The sequence below is a fragment of the Globicephala melas genome, chromosome 8 (assembly GCF_963455315.2).
Source record: "Globicephala melas chromosome 8, mGloMel1.2, whole genome shotgun sequence".
Lineage (NCBI taxonomy): Eukaryota > Metazoa > Chordata > Mammalia > Artiodactyla > Delphinidae > Globicephala > Globicephala melas.
The window spans coordinates 81,459,211-81,481,072 of NC_083321.1; the positions used below are offsets into that span (position 1 = coordinate 81,459,211).

General features: G+C 33.2%; 1 protein-coding gene and 1 non-coding gene across 17 annotated transcripts in view; both read left to right on the forward strand.

Moving 5' to 3' along the window:
- Nucleotides 1–21,862, forward strand: part of GRIA4 (glutamate ionotropic receptor AMPA type subunit 4) — a 525,267-nt gene that overhangs the window by 55,124 nt on the left and 448,281 nt on the right. The gene's annotated exons all lie outside the window — the stretch shown is intronic.
- Nucleotides 5,373–5,444, forward strand: TRNAE-UUC (transfer RNA glutamic acid (anticodon UUC)). The gene has a single exon. It is a non-coding gene; the product is annotated as a tRNA-Glu (tRNA).

Consider the following 21,862-nt stretch of genomic DNA (forward strand, 5'->3'; position numbering starts at 1 on the left):
AGACAAAACAGACTTTAAAAGACAGGCCATAAAGATAAAGAAAGACACTATATAATGATAAAAGTATCAATAAAAGAGGATATTACACTCGTTAATATATATGCACCAAATATAGAAGTACCCAAATATATAAAACAAATACTAACTGACATAAAGGGAGAAATTGTTGGGAATACAATCATAGTAGGAGATTTTAACACCCAACTCATATCAATGGACAGATACTCTAGACAGAAAATCAATAGAGATAACAGGACTTGCCTTTTAAGAGGAAACAGAGACCCTAAGTGATACAATAGAACAGTTAGACTTCATTGATATTTTCAGGATATTACATCCAATAAAACCAGAGTACACATTCTTTTCAGGTGCACATGGAAGATTCTCTAGGATTGACCACATGTTAGGAAACAAAATAAGCCTCAACAAATTTAAGAAGATAGAAATTATTTCAAGCATCTTTTCTAACCACAACAGCATGAAACTAGAAATCAACCACAGGAAAAGATATGAGAAAATTTAAAAAAAGAAACAGTTACATGGAGACTAAACAATATGCTACTGAAAAACCAGTGGGTTAGCAATGCAATCAAAGAGGAAATTAAAAAATACTTTGAGACAAATGACAATGAAAACACAATGATACAAAATCTATGGGATACAGGATAAGCAGTTCTTAGTGGGAAGTTCATAGTGATGCAGGCCTTCCTCAAAAAACAAAAAATCTCCAATAAACAACCTAAGCTACCACCTAAAGGGATTAGAAAAAAAAGAACAATCAAAAACTAAAGTCATCAGAAGGAAGGAAATAATAATCAGAGAGATAATAAATAAAATAGAGATTAAAAAACAATAGAAAAAAGTCAATAAAACCAAGAGCTGGTTCTTTGGAAGAGTAAACAAAATTAACAAAGAATATGATGAGCAATTATATGACAACAAATTGGACAACCTAGAAGAAATGGACAAGTTTCTAGAAATATACAGTTCACCAAAACTGAATCAAGAAGGAACAGATAATTTGAACAGATTGATCACTAGAAGTGAAATAGAATCTATTACATTATTACACTGTTTATTACATTATTAACACTCCCTACAAACAAAAGTCCAGGACCAGGTGGCTTCACTGGGGAATTCTACTAAATATACAAAGAAGAACTTATACCAATCCTTCTCAAACTCTTCCAAAAGATTGAAAAGGAAGGAACACTCCCAAAGTCATTCTGTGAAGCTGTCATCACCCTGATACCACAATCAGACAAAGACACTTACCAAGAAAGAAAATTACAGGCCAATATCTTTGATGAATATAGATGCAAAAATTCTCAACAAAATATTAGCAAAACAAATCCAACAACACATAAAAAAGATCATACACCATGACCAAGTTTGATTCATCCCAGGGTCAAGGATAGTTCAACATATGCATATCAATCAATGTGATAAACCACATCAAGAAAAGAAAAGGTAAAAACCACATGATCATCTCAATAGATGCAAAAAAAAAAAAAACATGTGATAAAATTCGACATCCATTCATGATAAAAACTCTTACCAAAGTGGGTACAGAGGGACCGTATCTCAACATAATCAAAGCTGTTCATGACAAACTCACAGCCAGCATAATACTCACTGATGGAAAGCTGAAAGCCTTCTTGCTAAAATCTGGAACAAGACAAGAATGCCCACTCTCACCACTTCTATTCAACATAGAATTGGAAGTCCTAGCCACAGCAATCAGACAAATAAAAGAAGTAAAAGTACCCAAATTGGAAGGAAAGAGGTAAAATTGTCATTATATGCAGATGACATGATATTCTATATAGAAAACCCTAAAGAATCCACACAAAAACTGCTAGAACTGAAAAATGAATTCAGAAAGGTAGCAGGATACAAGATTAACATACAGAAATCAGTTGCATTTCTTTACATTAACAATGATATATCAGAAAGGGAAAGTTAAAAAAAAATCCTTTTTAAAGTTGCATCCAAAAAAAATATTTAGGAATAAACCTGACCGAGTAGGTGAAAGACTTATATGCTGAGAACTGTAAAACATTGATACTGGAAACTGAAGATGATTCAAAGAAATGGAAATATATCCCATGCTCTCAGATTGGAAGAATTAATATTGTCAAAATGGCCCTACTACCCAAAGCAGTCTACCTATTTAATGTGATCCCTATCAAATTACCCTTGAGGTTTTTCACAGAACTAGAAAAAATAATCCTAAAATTTATATGGAAACATAAAAGACCCAGAATTGCCCAAGCAATCCTGAGGAAAAAGAACAAAGCAGGAGGCATAACCTTCCCCATCTTCAGACAATACTACAAAGCCACAGTAATCAAAACAGCATGGTATTGGCACAAAGACATATGGATCAATGGAACAGAATAGAGAGTCCATAAATAAACCCACACTCCTATGGTCAATTAATCTATGACAAAGGAGGCTATAATATACAGTGGAGAAAAGACAGTCTCTTCAGCACGTGGTGTTGGGAAAGCTGGACAGCCACATGTGAATCAGTGAAGTTAGAATACTCCCTCACACCACACACATAAATAAATTCAAAATGTCTTAAAGACTTAAATATAAGACATGACACCATAAAACTCCTAGAAGAGAACATAGGCAAAACATTCTCTGACATAAATTGTGACAATGTTTTCTTAGGTCAGTCTACCAATGCAATAGAAATAAAAGTAATAATAAACAAAGGGACCTAATCAAACTTACAAGTTTTGCATAGCAAAAGAAACTATAAACAAAACAAAAAGGCAACTCCATTTATTTGGACCTACCCATGCTGACTCTCACTTCAGGTTTTTAACCATTACTCTTTATTGTTGTAGCACTGTCCATGGAGAAAGGCATTGGCACAAGACCAGGTGGGATGCTGCAAGGAACTAGGGCATAATACAAGGTACTGGGAACTGGAAATGAAAGGAGGTCAGAAAGTAGGAAGCACAAGTGTGAAGTGATTTATCTGACTGTAGCATATAAACCAAGCTATTAATTAATTCTTGTTTTTTACAGAGCCAAAATAAAATATATAAAGCACTGCTAATTTCTCAACTCTTACTTGAATTCAAAAACTCTCCTTTGGGGAACAATTTATGTCAAAATGACTTCATAAGTATTCAGATGAAATTAGGAATATGTTAATACAGCACATCTATTTGTGAGACACTTCCTACAATGAATTTAATGCTGATAAAGTATTTTCACAGAAAAATAGTACACAAAGTTTGGTCTCCATGCCATTTTTTGAAGAACGTTTATGCTTACTTGCATGCAGGTATGTGATAGATGGATGCTTTTGGCCAAGCAGGATCCTAGTCATAGTTTTCACCTGAACATGGAATAACAACTAGGAATAATCAAGTGAAATTCAGTTATTTATCAAAACAAAGGGTCTTTCCACCTTTTTAAAAAACAATTTGCGTTATTTTAATGTTTTTCTGTTTAGAGGCAAAGTGAGGGCTGTGAATAGGTGAGACTCTGTACTTAAATACTTTAAACCACAACCTGAGAGTTCTTAAAATGTAGTTATTAATGACAGTGTGTTAATAACCATTGTTTTGCTCTCTCAAGGAACAAAAAATGAAAGAAACCATTTTATTTTATATAAATCTCAAAGAACAACTTATTTTAATTTCTTTGTACCCTATTTTTCACTGATCCATTCAAACAATATTTATTGAATATCTATTATGTGCTGTGTACTATGTTAGTGCTAATATATATTTCCATAAATGTTTATGATGTCCTTCCTAACTCTCTATGGAAAACTATGGGGGAAAGATGACAAGAAATAAACTATATTTTATCAAAGATTCATTCATGTAGATATTAACATGAAAGTACTCCTTCATGACTTCTGAATTAACTGGTTTAAGCAGATATTCTGGAAAACTTAATCTCTTTTTTAAAATATGAGATAATGATTATACCTAATTGAGTCAGTGTTTGGCATAGATGCTTATTGTTATTTTTGTTGGTATTATTCAAATTGTATGATTAAGTTACTGAAGAGAATCTTTAGTATCTGGTATGTGTTACTTTGATCATTTTTGAATTAGTTATTCATAAAAGAAAAGCTAAGTAGATGTTGTGGTTACCTTACCTAAATTATACTGGCTTTCTTTCTGTTTGGTTTTAACTTCTTAACCTGATCAGCATCTGCCTTATATGAAACATTATTTAATTTCTTCCTTTGTTTGCTTTTGCTTCTGAACACCCCTTTTGACTTAAAAAAAAAAGTCATGCTTCTTTTTGGTCAACCTTAAACTGTCAATTTCTTAAGCATCTTCCTGAATTGATTATCTACTCTCTCCACTGAGTATTGAAACACATGGTCTCAAGATTGCTCAGTCTCTTCAGTTGTTCAAGTGGAGCATGAAACAAAAGGCATTAAATACTTCCTACAAACAGGCCTCTCTAGCTATAGTGAAAATACTTTCAAAGCCACACAACGTAACTACCCATATTCAGAGCCATTTATGCACATATTGCAGGCAGGGTAATTCAACTTTCATACTTCTTTTTTTTTAATTAAGCAAAGGCCAAGTAGCTATGTACTTTGTGCTGGATTCTGTTTGCTTCCACCAAATAAAGCAGATTTGATGGCAAAGTACCTTGTATGAAAATACCCTACATTTATCTTCTCTGGATTTAATGTTTATTAGAGATTATGATATAAACTACTATGGTGATAAACATAGAGAATTGATAACTGCAAAAGGCAGTCAATGCCTAGAAATCAAAGTGGTGTAGAATGGAAATGAAAATGAGGGTGTCAAGGACTGGCATAACCCATATCATTAGACTGTTTTGAAAAATATCTCAGAAATAAATGACCTCTTGTTTTATTTGTTTGATTTTTACTATTTTTAATTGCACAAGTAATCCTTTGCCACACAGTAGAGATTATCATACTAAGTGAAGTAAGTCAAAGACAAATATCATATGATATCACTTATATGTGGAATCTAAAAAAAAAATTATACAAATGAACTTACCTACAAAACAGAAATAGACTCACAGAGATAAAAAACAAACTGATTATTACCAAAAGGGATAGTGGTAAAACAACAAGGACCTACTGTATAGCACAGGGAACTATATTAATATCTTGTAATAACCTATAATGAGAAAGAATCTGAAAAAGAATGTGTGTGTGTGTATATATATATATATATATATATATATATATGTCTATATATATATAACTGAATCACTTGCTGTACACTTGAAACTAATACAACATTGTGAATTAACTATACTTCAATTTGAAAAATCTGAAAATATTAAAGAACTAATAGTCTCCTTTGAGCTTGGTTTAAAAAGTGAATAAAGGGAATTCCCTGGTGGTCCTGTGGTTAGGACTCAGCACTTTCACTGCTGTGGCCCAGGTTCAATCCCTGGTCAGGGAACTAAAATCCCACAAGCCACACAGCATGGCCAAAAAAAAATTAAGTGAATAAAACCTGAATTCTTAATCCCAGTATCTTTCCTGAGCTTTGTTCATCTGTTTCTAACCTTCTTCTGCTGGACATTGCCAATTAGATGCCCCTGGCACAATGTCCAAGAAAAATTTACTCCTCCATCATTTGCTGCTTTTTTTAGAGTACATATATTTCAGTCACATACGCCAGAAAACTGGGAGTCATTTTTATGTCTCCCACACTTCCTACACATTAATCACCAAACCCATGATACCCCCAGAATTTCTCTTATTCTGTGTCTTTTCTTCCACTTTTATAGCCTCTGTTCTACTTTTGTCTTCTCGCTGAATTATTACAATAACCTTTTTCACATGTACCACGTTTACACTAATCTCTTTGGACTTCAGTCATTTTCCATACCAGAATAAAAACATCTAATTTTATATGTATAATATATATATATATAGCCATATACATATATATGTTGTTTATTCGTTTGTTTAAAACAAAAAACAATATCTTTGCCTTATGATCACCTTCAAAATTCTTTCCTTATTACCTTCAAATTCAGTTATACAGGATGTGCAGTCACTGTGCTTTTATTCATGCTGCTCTTTCTGACTGGGAATACTTTAACCAAACCCTTATACAAACAAATAAAATCTCACAATCTCTCACACAAGCCCAGCTTCACTTTTTCACCCAGAATGTAAAATGCTATGATTTATTTTCTCACAGATCTATTTTGATCCTTTATCACAGGATAATCACAATGCATTGCACTTCATGATTAACTTGTTGGTCTCCCCAACCCTATTCCTTTATCAAACTTAGAAATCAGAGACTTTAAATATATGTGTATATTTTCCTGTATATCAGGTACCCAGCAGAGTGTCTGCTGACATTAAGGAGGTTTGTGAGTGAGTGAACATCATGTGTTTCATATCCACATGATCTTATATTGTCAGTCTTTAGTCCTTCCCAAAGAACTCCCTTAAGTCCCCCTTAAGTGGGACCAAAGATGTACATTTTCCAGAATTGTTTCTACAGGCTGCTGATCCTATATGAGTACATCTGTTTTACATATTTTAAATAGATATCTGTGTTTCTAACCCCGTGAAAGAATTGTTCAGAAAACACTTTATGGACTCCCAAGCCACCACTTCTTCGCTTTAGATTCGATGGGCATAGTAAATACGAGGCATTATAAAAATTTAAGACAACCTCCAGAAAAAATGAGTTATTAAAGTATCATTTATTTAGTAAATTTACTTCTAGATTCTAGGAGCAACCAAGAAACTTAAGATCTATTGTGCCTATGTATTCAAGTATAGGACGCACAGAAAATCCTTCTGTTGTTTCCTTTTACATTGATTTATTTTGAGGTAATTTAATTCCCATGGATATTTTACTATAATATTTTCAAATATATTTTCAGGACATTTTAAAGTTCATCAGTTGGCTTTTTCGTAATTGCAAACAGAGACCCTAAGGATGATGGCCAGGCATTATCATATGGATTTTCCAGATAAAGAATGATGTACACAGAAAGGGGGACTGTTTGTCTAAGACAACCAGAGCTAAGAAGTGGTAAATGATCTAGATCAAATTTAAGATTATTTCTATTAATCTATTTCAGCATTTCAGCAGTTAAAAGTGTATGCAACAAAGATATTTTTGGTGATAGGCTTCAGTTCTAAATACCTTTGTGTGTTACATGCAATTGTGTATTTTGTAAACCTCTAACAACTTTAGCTAAAATTTGAAAACTAAATTGATAATAACTAGAATATCTTTTTCTCATGACAGATACCAGTCATACAGGTACTTGTATCCTAAATAAATAAACATAGCCAATGCCTTCTATATTCTATTTCTGCCAAAATAAATTACCATAAATTCAGTGGCTTAAAACAGCAATCTTTTTTTCTTATAATTCTGGAGATCAGAAGCCTGGTAGGCCTCTCACTTGGCTAAAAATAAATGTCAGGAGGGCTTCATCCTTTTCCAGCAGCCCAGGTCTGTTTTATTAGTTTCCTTGCCTTTTCCAGCTTCTAGAGGCCATCTGCATTCCTTGGCTCCTGGTCCCTTTCTTTCAGCTTAAAAAATAACAACAATGTATCTCTTTTTTCGAGGTGATTTTTTTTTAATTGAAGTATAGTTGAATTACAATTTTGTGTTAATTACTGCTGTATAGCAAAGTGACTCAGTTTTACATATATATGTATATATATATATATGTGTGTGTATATATATATATACATTCTTTTTAATATTCTTTTCCATTATGGTTTATCACAGGCTATTGGATATAGTTCATCACTAATTATTAGAGAAATGCAAATCAAAACTACAATGAGGTACCACTTCACACCAGTCAGAATGGCTGTGATAAAGTCTACAAATAACGAATGCTGGAGAAGGTGTGGAGAAAAGGGAACCCTCCTACACTGTTGGTGGTAATGTAAGTTGGTACAGTAACTATGGAAAACAGTATGGAGTTTCCTTAGAAAACTACAAATAGAATTACCATATGATCCAACAATCCCACTCCTGGGTATACATCCAGACAAAACTGTAATTCAAAAAGATACATACACCCCTATTTTCATAGCAGCACTATTCATAATAGCCAAGACGTGGAAACAACCTAAATGTCCATCAACAGATGAATGGAGAAAGAAGATGTGGTACATGTATACAATGGAATACTACTCAGCCATAAAAAAGAACGAAATAAAGCCATTTGCAACATGCAGATGCATCCTTATGCCTTTCTTCCATAGATACTTCTCCCTCTCTGACCACTTCTGGTAAAGCTCCTTTGCTTTCATTTGTTCATGTGATTAGATTAGGCCTACTTGGATAATACAAGATAATCTCATCTCAAAGTCTTTAACATTAATCATTTCTGCAAGGTCCCTTTAGTTCTGTAACCTGTATTCACAGGTTCCAGGGATCAAAACATGGATGTCTTTGTGGAACCATTTTTCTACCTACCATACCTTCTTTTCAAAATAGAGAATGGCTTGAGGAAGTATGAGAGGGAGTTAAAAGGACCATACAGAGGAGGTGTTTAACAGAAGTTTCATTTCTGATGTAGATAATAAATCAAATGAAGTTCAAAATAAGAATTTAAGTACTTATGGAATTAATTGTATGGTCAATATCATATTAGGGGAAGAAAAGTTAGATAATTATTATAATATCACCTACTCTTAAAGAAATATCTATTAATACTGGTAAAGTTCTATTCCATTATTACAACTGATATTTATAGATTCTGTTAAAATGTACATCACAGACTCCACCCACCACAGATGCTGACTCAGGAGGCCTTTGCTGAGGTGCAGAATTTTGCTTTTTAACAAGCATATCAGGTGATTTCTGATGACTGTGTCCATTTACTACCATCTTTCAATAAATGATGCTGTAGTTTTTATTTCTTTACCACTGGAGCTAGAACAGCTTAATTGCTCTAACTGGAATTTTGAACTGCTGACTCTGGAGAACATATATTATTCAAAAGTGACATTTAGTATGAAATAGAATAGCCCAGTAAAGAATTTTAAGTTAATGGAAAAAGAATGATTGGGGCTTATGAAAAATACAGCTTTTTAATCAGTTACTACAATTCTTTTATCATTTAAGGATTGTGTACAATTAAAATGAGTTGAATATCAAAATAAATTCATTGATCGGCCACTCTACACATAAATCTGGGCCAACTGCTCTGTGAGGATCAAAGGAGTATTCTCTGTAGTCACAACTTTAGAAAGCATATTTGATCTTACCCATTCTGTTTTAAAGCTAAAGAGAAAATAATTTCTCTAATGGAATGTTAATGGAAAAATAGAGTTACTGTAGCTCATAAATTACCAAAGAAAATATTAGTTTTACTATTACTGTATTTAGTTTACTATAAATATAATACAAATTGAAGAACACTTTCTAATACTAAAGCCCAACTATGGAACTTTCCCAGAAAGAGAAGTACAGTGGTCCAGCAGAAATAGATTGACATTTTAACATAAAATTGAGAACGACTTTCTGATGCAGAGCTTAATATTGCTTTGTAGTGACAATGATAATGGTATCCTCAGAGCCAAATAATTGGGTATAATTTTATTTTACTGAATTACCACCTGTTATTTAACCCAGAGATGCAGTCATCTCCATGAGTTAGTTAACCTATGAGTACTATAAGAAAAAATATACGTTAATTAAAGGATTATTAGAAAAATTTATTTTTCTAATTTCTGATTATTTTTACCAATCTAAAACTTGTTTTCTACTTTTATAGTTTTGTTATCAATTTTCATACATATTACAGATATTTATTAAATACCAGCATTCATTTAACAATTTATTTTTAGATTAGGTAGGTCACATATTTCCTTGTAGCTGAATTGAACTTTCCTAATTGAAAATCAGATTGGATAGTTCACCTAACTTTTCTAATTAACCTATTCTAATCTATCCCCTTTGCTCTTAGAATAACTCTAACCACCTGAAGGGGGCTGAAAAGGTCAACACCATCTGACTCCTACTCCCCTCTCCAGCCTAAAACTAGGTTCCTGGCTCCAAGTAGCTCACAAAATAATGGAAAAAAAAAAAACGAAGTCACCTTGAAAACACAGATTAAAGTGTTATATGGCAAGTGACATTAACATAGAACTATTCATATGTAAAATAGGGTGTACAAATCCAAATAAGTTTCCTGACCTTTGCACTGGAGTTGGCAAAATGTAAAAGTAGAAGGGATTGATAAATTGATACAAATAAAATAAATTGATACAAATTTATTTGTAAATTGATACAAATAAAATAAATGTTTTCTTCTATATGAAAAAGAAGCAGTTTTACTCTTTACTCCCCCTTTTGTTAGGACTTGGAAAGGGCTTTTATCCATTTGCTATGAATTTTATGAGCATGACAAGATGTCAGCTCACAATTTACCACTCTCATTTTTTCCACAATCATCGCTCATGAAATAACTCTATTGTATTTATTAGTCTTACTTAAAAATAAATATTGGACTATTAGTTAACATTGGTTTAATTAAAGACAAGAAAGTACTCAAAACAGGTGCATGAGTTATTTATTATTACATTCAGAAACTTTATGACTGATAAAACTATTTCTTAAAGTTATCTACATCGAATTATGAGATCAATTGAATATAGTTTTAAAGGCAAAAATTTTAAATAGCAGGGTATATCTAATGTTTTTTAAATGTAAGTGGATTTTCATGTGTTCCTAGATTTTTTTTTAATGTAGTGAGATTCAAGGAAAGGACTATTTAGCAACCACCTGCATATGTAATCCATTTAAAGTTACCTCTATATTTGAAGTATAATCTGTTACTTACCTGAATTACATATGAAGAATGAAGAATGTGAAAATATATGTGGAAATGGAGAAATAGTACTTGAAATATCTATTTCTTCTATGTAATAGTGAAATATTCTACCAATTTCTTGCAATCATGTTTATGTATGTATTTTGATAACCTGTATATTCCATGGTGTATTAGCATTTTACCATGCAAGTAAATCAGTTTTATAATTAATTTTAGTAATGTTGGATTAAGATGAGTTTAGCAAAGTAGACAATGTGTGTGAGTGTGTGGCAAGAGAATTGGGTAATCTTTAAATTTATTCAAAGAAGCCAAGTCCACATCTCTATAACTTGATACCTACTAGATGATTTAGAAACCCATTTGCCTAGGATGATTTTTGTTGAAAGAAAAAGGATGGAGTAGACTTCTGAAGATAGTAGTAACACTGTGGCCAAATACAGGCTACATTACAATTCAGTCATGGACAAAAATTATGAATTTCTATCTGGTGGACAACATGGCTTCAGTATGTCAGCAATTCTGAAATTGTCTGCATAAGTAGTGAACCCAGCTATTCCAGCATTTCCATTAAGATATGTATACTGCCTCTGAAGCCTATATATATATTGTATTATCGCATTTATTACTACTGGGAATTAAAAGTATGCATCAATAGAAAGCCTAGTTTCCAAGTTTAAAAAAGGAGTATTGAAAGAAGAAAATGAAGGGTTACTTTAGTATCCCTATCTGTAAATATGAAACAAATCTTCTATGCCATGAAAAATAAAACAAATGCTGATTCAGGTGAGAAGCTCAGTTATAAAATCAAAACCTCAGTAGCACTAGGCCATCATCTCAGATGAAAGTATTATCCTTCTCTTAATCTTCAGGGACTTGTAGAGAATTAAAGATATAAGTGCCTATGTAAAAAAGGAAATCTCTGCATGGAGAACATTTTTAAAGTACTAAATGGGCTCCTTGGGGATATGTTCTTACAGTAGCTGACAGGCAGAGAGTTATGTTCTTTTCAAGATTTTCACTATAGCTGAAACTCAGGAAAGCTAGTCAATTAATGGCACAGACTTTGAGTTGATTTCTGTTTTCAGGTAATTAGGTATGAATTGATGTCAACATACAAAAATTTCTATGGATAATTGCTTCCCCCTTGTGCTGATGCTCTCTTTGTAAATAGCTATCTGCCACTTATTTGTATGAAACTTTTTAAAAAATGCATGATATTTGTGACCCAGGGTAACTCTTAACTGAAATCTTCTGCACATTTTGAATTCCATAAGAATATAATTACTTGAGTCATCTGCTTATTGACATAATCAAAGAACAATAGTTTAATATTTAGGAGTCAAAGCACAGTTTATTGACCAGTAGATTTAATTAATGTTTAGAATTCCTCTCTTGCTTAATTTTTAATAGAAAACACTGAGGAATTTAAAGAAAGCATAACCTGACACTTAAAAACTCTATCTCAGGTGTCATACCCTTCCCCAATTGGAATTCAGTTTTAATTTTTGTTTTTGTTTTGCGGTACGCGGGCCTCTCACTGTTGTGGCCTCTCCCGTTGCAGAGCACAGGCTCCAGACGCGCAGGCTCAGCGGCCATGGTTCACGGGCCCAGCCGCTCCGTGGCATGTAGGATCTTCCCAGATCGGGGCACGAACCCGTGTCCCCTGCATCGGCAGGCGGACTCTCAACCACTGAGCCACCAGGGAAGCCCCAGTTTTAATTTTTGAACTGTTTTCTTAAGAACGAGGTCTATAAGGATCGTCAAACATTAGAGTTATTATCCAATTAATTTCAGTGTTTTTTATAATCTTGGACTCAGAAAATCTACTTCTCTGTAATATTTGATTTCCTATAATAGTGCTGTCTTATTTTCAGGATCCAAAAATCATTTTTTTAATTATGGAATCACAGGTTTTTGGCAAATGTGAGTATTTATATGTTCTGATATTTATACTATTTCAATTATCCAATTTAAAAAATATGATACGTATCTATATTCCAGATATATTTAGTCATTTTATTAATATTTGTTCCTAGACTAACTGTAGTGATTCTAAGAATACATGAAAGACATTATCAGTATGCCTTTGATCCTTTCACAGTAGTCTTCTCACATTTATAAATGTATTAATTTATTCAACAAGTATTTAATAAACACCCAATAACCAAAATATGTTAGGCACAGGGCATATGTTAATTAATAAAATAGAGAATGTTCTTTTTAAAATGTAGTATATAATAAGGATGTTAAGTATTGGAAAGAATAAGAGGAAGTAGGTGAGCACTTACACTACTGATAGATAAAAAATTGTTATAGCCACTGTGTAAGGAAATTTTGTAGTAAATAGCATTATTAAAAATAGGTGCATATTCTTTTGGAACCAGCTTTTGGTATCTGCTCTAGAAAAATACCTGCACAAGTATACAGAAGGCCATTTCATTATTTTACAGCAGAATTGTTTGCATTAGATAAACTAGAGAAACAAACCAATGTTCTTCCATCAGTAATAGCTAAATAAACTACATTGTAATACTATGCAAGAATTTGAGTGAATAGGACAAAAGTTTCTTTGGGTTTGTAGAACATATTCACTAGATATCTTATATTTTAAAATATCTATAAAAACAAATCAAGATATTTACAGGGGTATGTGTGTGTGTATAAATTCATAGTAAGAAGTCAGAAATGTATACATGAACTGATAATAGTAGCTCCTTGTGGGGAAAGAACTAGGTACGTGAGTGATGGTAAAAGTTAACTTCAGCATTATTTCTCATATCATAATATAACATTTGTAAAATTAAAAATAAATACCAAAAATAAAATTTAGTGTGATGCATGCTGTAGAGACATGCAGGAGTGAAGAACAGTAAGTGACTAATTTTAGGTGGCTCTAGAGCAGGGAAATAGTTCACATTACTGAGTTCAACAGACATTCACTGTATGTGTTACATTCCAAAGTGCATTTTACCAATTTATATCTTAAAGATTTCATGGAGGTATGATATAGGGTTTGTGCAGCTTTTCCTATGGCAAAACTTCCTACAGTGGCATTGGATATTGTTTACCCCAAAGTCTCACACTTAGGGCAGCTACTCCTCGCCCTCTCCACTGCCCACTCTGCACCCTATGCTGTTTCCTCTTTGGTGTTCTCCTTCCTGGTCCTATGAATCTCAGCAGCCCTCTCTTACCAAAATCTTCTAGATGTCACACATGACCCTCCCACCTCAGTGTACCTGTGGAATTAAAGTATCCTATTCTCTAGTCTGTTGCTTTTCTCATGAGGAAAAGCTCTCTCTGGAATTCTGGCTGCTGAAATGTTTCACCTTGTTATGAAGTGTATCTGCTAAACATTGCAGTGGGTGCTGTGCCTACCAAATGAGTTGGGTAAAATCCCATCTTCAAGAAGCTTCATTTCTAAGAGGGGAAAAAAAGACAGGTTGACCAAGAAGTGTGCTAACGTTGTGTAAATGTAGAGATAGAAGTATGTAAAGAGGACATTGATCATAAACGGTTAAATTTAAATGGAAAGGATGGAAAAAAGTTTCACAGAGAAGGTGAAAATTTAAGTGAACATTGAAAGAGCAAATGTTGCATTTTCTGGACCCTGAAGGATGAGCTTAATGATTCAGTTTAAGATAATATATTTTAATAACCACAGAAATGTTAAAATACTTTAGTATTGCTAGAGAAAAGAAGTCTTGGGGAGCAGAAATAGAGGGAGGTGAACAGTTCCCTTTGCACACCTGCTATTGAATACTTGGTAATTACATATGAATATAAGTATATTACATAGGTCACACGCTTTTAATAAGAAAAATGAGCAATTTTAAAAATTCAGTTATACTAAGTACAGAATTTGTAAAGCACAGAAGTAGCCCTATATAATGTTATTGTTAAATAAGTACATATATGTGAAAAGATCAGACTTAAAGATAAAATTATTATCTTCAGTATTTCCAGATTAGCGACAAACAAGTGATTCAATCTCTAATTTTTATTTATCTTTAGAATGAATAAATAAATAAAGATAATCATTAAGCTATAAAACCTTAAATATAAACTGCCTTTGAGCAATCATTGTAACTTTCTGGTGTGTCCTCTGGTGAAGTTAAGAGAAGGACAAAGTGATAACCACAGTTAAGCAACGCACTCTTGATGCATGTAATGTTAACTGAAGAAGAAGTTAACTGGGCAAAAATAAGTTGAGGTAGTTTTCTTCTGTTTTACTCAGCAGGAAACATTCCTAATGAACTGCATGATCAGTTAATAAAGTATCAACAAATTAAGAAGATGCCAAAAAACGGGAAATGGCCATGCAATACAGCTAGCAATTTTTTTGAAAAGGAATTTACAAATTCAAACAAAGAGTTTACCCTCCCTAAACAAAACAAAGCAAAACTTCAGTTCAGATCTTCAGAAAGTGCTGTATATTGTAACTATCTTTTTAATGTGTTTTAGACCACCACATCTCAGATTCCTTCTTGTCTTTCATACCTAGTATTCCCTAGTAGTCACTTAAAAAATAGCATAGCCGCACAACAATTTCAGTCTAGAAAGAAGATAATATTTGAGTTGAGACCTGAATGAGGGAACTAGCCAAGCAAATATCTACAAAAAGAATTGTAGGTTCAGGAAACAGCCATTGCAAAAGCCAATCTGGCTTGTGTGCATGAACAATGGAGGTATTCCTAAAAGGTGAGGTCACAGAGGCAGATAGACTAAATAAATATTTGTAAATTATGATAAGGAATCTGGATGTGTTGCACTGTAATCATCTATTTGTCTGCATCTTCCATAAGCCTGTTCAGAGACTAACTCCATCTCATCTCCCAGTGTATCACTGAGGTTCATACTGTGCCTGGCACTAAGTAGACAATATGTAGATATTTTTTGGATGAAATGATAGATGAACAACCTATTTTATTGGAATTTGGTACTTCCGTATATAACTTCTATTCAAGTATGTACTTTAAAAAATATTATAATTTATGTATTTGAAAGCCTGGGAGCAAGCTATATTTAAGCCAGGATTTGGGTCACTAACAATAATAAGAAAATTCTCTATGAGTAAATGTAAAGGTCATGTGGGGTCTCAATTATGTAGATGCTTTAAGCTAAATCTAGTTCAGCATTGATTATGATGTTTCCTTTCTCACGTAGAACTCTAATGAGCTTTACCCATTATCTTGATCATTAGTGAGCAAGCATGTCAGAAGATTAAAGACAGTGGTCAGAGCTGAAAATGGCTCTCACTTGTCTTATTCACTTTAATTCTATATTTAATTGGGGAAACTAATGCTTTTCTATTTCAGTTTTCTATTCATAATTGTTGCCTCATGAATGCAGTACGGCTTTTGACATTTCATGTAAGCCACACAGAATTTGTATTCTACGTTTATTTAAGCAACTCTAATAACCTGTTGCTTCATGAATAAGCTCTATGTTTAGCATCCAAAATACACCTCTGAATTTCAGCTTTTGAAATTAATTTCTGAGTGTTTATTCACAGAAGCTTCTCACTGAAATTGCCATTCAGACTGATGTCAGTGAAGCACATCAAGATATTATGAGATGAGACTCTGAATAAGTCATTCTAGATAATTTTTAAAATATATTTAAGCTAAAAGCATATTTAAAAAGCATAGTATTTGCAGAAGTAAATAAAATGAAGTGATATTTAATCATAGAGGGTGGGATGTGAGGTTTTTTGGGGGTAAAGGGGTAAGTTAGGAGAGAACTGTAGTTAATTTTCCCACTTGAAGAGATTTCAACCTTGAATTGTCAGAATGTCTTCGAGAATATTGTTTAATGAAAAGAAAAAGACAAGATTTGGAGATTCCACTAAGGAAATTGTGGTTTAGTGAATGATTAGTCAGGGTTCTCTAGAGAAATAGAACTGATAGAATGTGTATTTATATATGGAGAGTCAGAGAGATTTATTTTAAGGAATTGGCTCACATGATAATAATGGAGGCTGGCAAATCCAAAATCTGCAGGGTGTTTTGGCAGGCTGGAGACCCAGGGAAGAGCCATGGTGCAGTTCAAGTTCAAAGGCCCTCTCCTGGCAGAATTCCTTCTTGATTCGGGAAGGTCAGTTTTTGTTCTATTAAGGCCTCAACTGATTAGATGAGGCCCACTCACACACAGCAGAGGCCATCTGCTTTACTCAAAGTCTACCAATTTAAAGGTTAACCTCATTCAAAAAACACTGTCACAGAAATATCCAGAGTAATGTTTGACCCAATATCTGGGCAATTAGCTCAGCCAAGTTGACACATAAAATTAACCATTACAAACCTACCCCTTGTCACCTTGTCACCTATATGCATCTCCTAAATTATACTTAATCTCTCAATAAGGGCAATAATAAGGTCATAATTCTGCCTAATATGATACAACTAGCCTGCATACAACTGAAAATGGCTAACCCTTTTTCAAGTAAAGGATGCAAAGTCCTTGTGTGATGCTTACTCTTCTCCTTGACATCCTGTAACTTAAATATTATGATGTAAAATTAACAATACTTGAATACTATAATACAAAGTAAATGCATCTTCTGTTACATGATAAGAGGATAAGAGAGGACAGAAAACACATTTGTTTCAAATGTGTTTTCATATGTGAAAACACATTTGTAATAAAATAAAGAAAATATTCATGACAATTATAGTTCTGATTTCTATATGGTCATGTGGTCAGAGCAAGCATGTCAGCTGGTCATGGTTCATTACTTGGTGGGGAGACCCAAACCTTCATTCCTGAGACATAGATATTTGGATGTTGTATTATACAACCATTCAGGTTTTCTAGGAGCTTCTAACTGAAGACAAATTTATTTTTGACTTTCTTAAGTACTGTTTCCAAAATATTAAAAAGGAAATACCATTAATGGTGAAACAGTAAATATACTGAACCATTTCATCCCCCAACTCTCTTCAGGTTGGAATCCCTCAGTGGCCAAAGACAAGACATTTCTTTGAAATTTGTAATTTTAGCAACAAAGTGCATACAAAACTACTATTTAACTCCATCAACTTTTATTTGCTTTACAAACTAGTGCTTTTCAATGACTTTCTATCAAGTGAAATGAGCACTTCAAGGGTCGTACACTGCTCTTTTCATTGGAGACCAGTATAAGCAATGTGTTCAGAAGATATACTTAGGGTCTGTCTACTTAACAGTGGGATTTTAAACAGATAGCAAATAATGCACTTCTTGACTAGAGATGTGGTCAGACCTACTCTTACTTACAGTTCCAGCCATGGGCATTACTTAACCCTGTGTACCAAAAGCAGTCATGATCAGATTTGTGCTGTTTCACACTGTTTTTTTAACCCAGCGCTGCAGTTGGCTCAGATGATTAATTAAGCAACACTACAATTTAAAGAAGAGCAGAGTTTGGAACCCCAACACTAATCTCTAGGAAATGACAGTCACTTTCACAGTAATAAATGATTGGACAGCGACTATAGTTGTCTTTAGCAAAAACTGTATGCTTGAACTGATGATGCATATTCCTGGTGTGAAGAATGACAAAACCTTCACCCATCATATAAAAATATCCCATAATCTATCCCTTAATTTTGATAGGTCAAGTCCTCCCAGAGGGGAAAAAGATCTATCCTCTAATATTAATCGTACCTTTGAAATACATAACCTATTTATAATAATGGTAGGTCTTCGAGTTTTCTAGTCTTAGAACTCTAAGGAAATAAATTGACAAACTAAGGTTAAAACACTTAAGATAGAGTGGATGTATAAGAAATTTAAAAATCTATGTTTTTTCTCTGTATATTAAACATATATATTATTTTTTCAGGCATTTCATTCAATGATATTTAACGTTATATTTTAAGTTTGTATTGCACTTGATATTTTGCAAATGAATCATTGTATATGATGGCCCCTAAAATAATATGTCATTAACCAATATTAATTAGTTGTTTTTTATTTGCTCATACCCAGAATCAATCTGAAGCAGCAAATAACTAGTATCTTTGACACTTTTAAAAATCTACAGTTTGATTGGAAAATGTGTGATAACAGACAATATTTACTTAACTTGGAACTAAGCTTAAAACCAAGGCTTCTGAAGGCCAAAGGAATGTTTTTTTCCAGTATAAAATAATATATTACCAACTTTTTAGAAACTTCCTTAGATTTTAATTTATGACCCATTTATGCAATATTTCATCAAAGAGTATTTATATATAAAATATTTCACTTCATTTGTTACTCATGGAAATATTTGCTACTACTTTCTAACTCTTGTCTGGTATGAATAATAACATATAAAAAACCCCATCATCTTTATCAAATAATACACAATACATTGATTTGACTATTTGATCATAATATTTAGATAGTGCAGTGTTGTTCAGTATCATACAATTATGAAAAAAAGCAAGGAGGAGAAAAATGAAAGTCTTAAGAACCTAATGGAAAGAGTGAAAATGGGGAAAGCGGAAGATATAGAGGAAATGGAAATAAATGCATATTATTGGAGTGGGGGTGTGCCACACAGACTGTTTCAAGGGAACCTTAGTGTCAGTATGATAGATTTTGCGTCATCAGGATATTCTGAGCTTAAGAATTTCATGGATGACATTATACAAATAGGGAACACAGAGGTTGCATGATTTGTTCATCATTATACCATGTATCTGTTACAACTGTATGTAATCCTAATGCTCTGTGTCTCAGTCATTTGTTTGGATGAATGAGTTGCTTTTGTTTCAATAGCTAAAATAAAAATATATGAAGATTTTGTTGGCTTAGACTGACCACACTAAAACAAAAGAAAATAAAACAACCTTAGGTGATTTTCTTTTCTGAGGAAATATAGGGTAAATAATGTAACCTAAGGGGAAAAAAAATCAGTCCTGCTTAATCTTACTTCAGCAGAGAAGGAAAAGAATTTGGCTTACTTAAACTCTGTCTATTCTAAAGATGGACACTTTAGAAATAGTATTAACTTTACAAGAATTGTTAATATTGCTTAAGTTGATGCATCAGTATTTCTTAATACACTAGAAAATAGTAGACTAATGTTCTCATAAAGAAAGTATATTTTTTAAAAAATCCTTTATCTTAATTTCATTATAAAGATTACTCAGTATTTGGTGTATGCCTTGTTTCCCATAAGTCATGTAAAGATTTGGAATCTTGAATAACTATTTGCACTGATTTTTCTTGTGAATAAAAACAATATGACTAATCTCCTGGCTAAAAAAGAATATTCTTCATATGGGTTATAACATTTATTATTAGGTAACACATCTATTTATCGATTATTTGTCACCTGAATTCCTTTGAGTCTGTGGTTTTGTCACCAAAATCCTAGCTACAAAAACAGAGGGAGAGAGAGAAGGAAGGAAGGAGGGAAGGAAGGAAGGAAGGAAAGAAGGAAAGAAGGAAAAAGTGAGAGAAAGAGATAAAGAAAGAAAGGAAGGAAGGAAGGAAGGAAGAAAAGAAGGAAGGAATGAGAGAGGCCAGGAGGGACGGAGGGAAAGAGAAAGGAAGAAAGAAAGAAAGGAAGAAAGAAAAATTCTTCACACACCTATAAAACTGAAATACGCCCACTGGCTGTAGCCTATCTTCAGAAATGGATGTCACTTCATAAAAATGAGATTCTCAGCCAAAGCTCTAATTTTAAAATAAAACATGAGCTTTAAAAAATTTTGTGTTCAAACTTACTGGACTTGGCCCCTGGTTTGAAATCACTGCCAAATTGGCTCTGTGACAGCATGAAAATATAATGTTAAATCCTATGGATTTGCCATTTTAAATGTCAAAACTGACAAGTGTCAGCACTTTGATATAATTCAACCTAATAGAAGAGTAATAGTCACTACAGGATATGAGGAGACAATATATGTTTGTCTGCTAATAGTTCTTAATTACATAAGAGAAAGAAGTCAAGTATGAAAATTATGTTTTATATATGATCAGAAAAGTTTTAAAGTGGATTAGATTGGATTGAGAATGGAAGTAGGATGGAAGACATTCTAAGAGAAAAGAGAAATACCAACAAATATATGAAGGTAGGAAAATGTAGACTGTATTGGGAGAGTTATAACATAAAAAGTAGACTTCTATTGGATGCATGTGAAAGAATAGAGAGAGCCAAGAATCTAAGGGCCAACAGTGGCCAGATTTTAAAGATCTTTGACAGTTACATGAAAAATATATGAATCTAGTATATAATAGAAAAAGTAATAAAGGCTTTTCATTCAGAAAAGTCACATGAGCTGTCCTGAACTGTTTTAAGATGGGTAAGGCAATGGTGTGTATATTAGACAAAAGGTGTGTGAGCAGACCCTCAAAGCTGAGAAATAAAATTAAAACTATTTTAGCAATAATAATCTGGCAATAACGCTAGAACAAAATTGGCAGAAGAAATGGAAAACAAAATAGGGACTTGAGAAGCACTGTGAGGAGTTAATCTACATTCGTTACTCTCTTCTATGGACATGGTTAAATGCTATGAAATATCTAGATTGGTCTCCAAGGATCTTAGAGTGTAGTAAACAGTATAACAGATGCAATTCAGTGTCTATTATTAGTATTATTAAATTTTGTGGCCCTTCTACATGCCAGACTACTAACAGGTAGAAGGCAGAAAGTGATATTACTGGAGAGACAGTGCTAGGGAGTTCCTTCTGGGGAAGAGACAAGAAACGCATTGTGAAGAAGGGGAAATAGTATTTACATCTTCAAATATTTGTAGACTTTGGACACATCAGGATGACTTGGCAATTAATTCAACATGGAGGAGTTAGCAATTAAAAAAGAAGAATCAATGATAACTAGGTTTCCAAATCTGAATGACAGTGCTCTCTAGGGAAATAAAGATATTTTGATTGAAGGATGAGATAGTTCTCAGAGGAATGATGATGACTTCGTTTATAGCCAGGCTGAAGGTGAGAGATGCCAGTGCAAGTGCAGGGTTGTGAGTATTGAGAGAGCTGAGTTAGGCAGGAGACACTTGAAATACTAAGACCTTCTCAAAACTCCAGACACTCTATATCACTATATCATT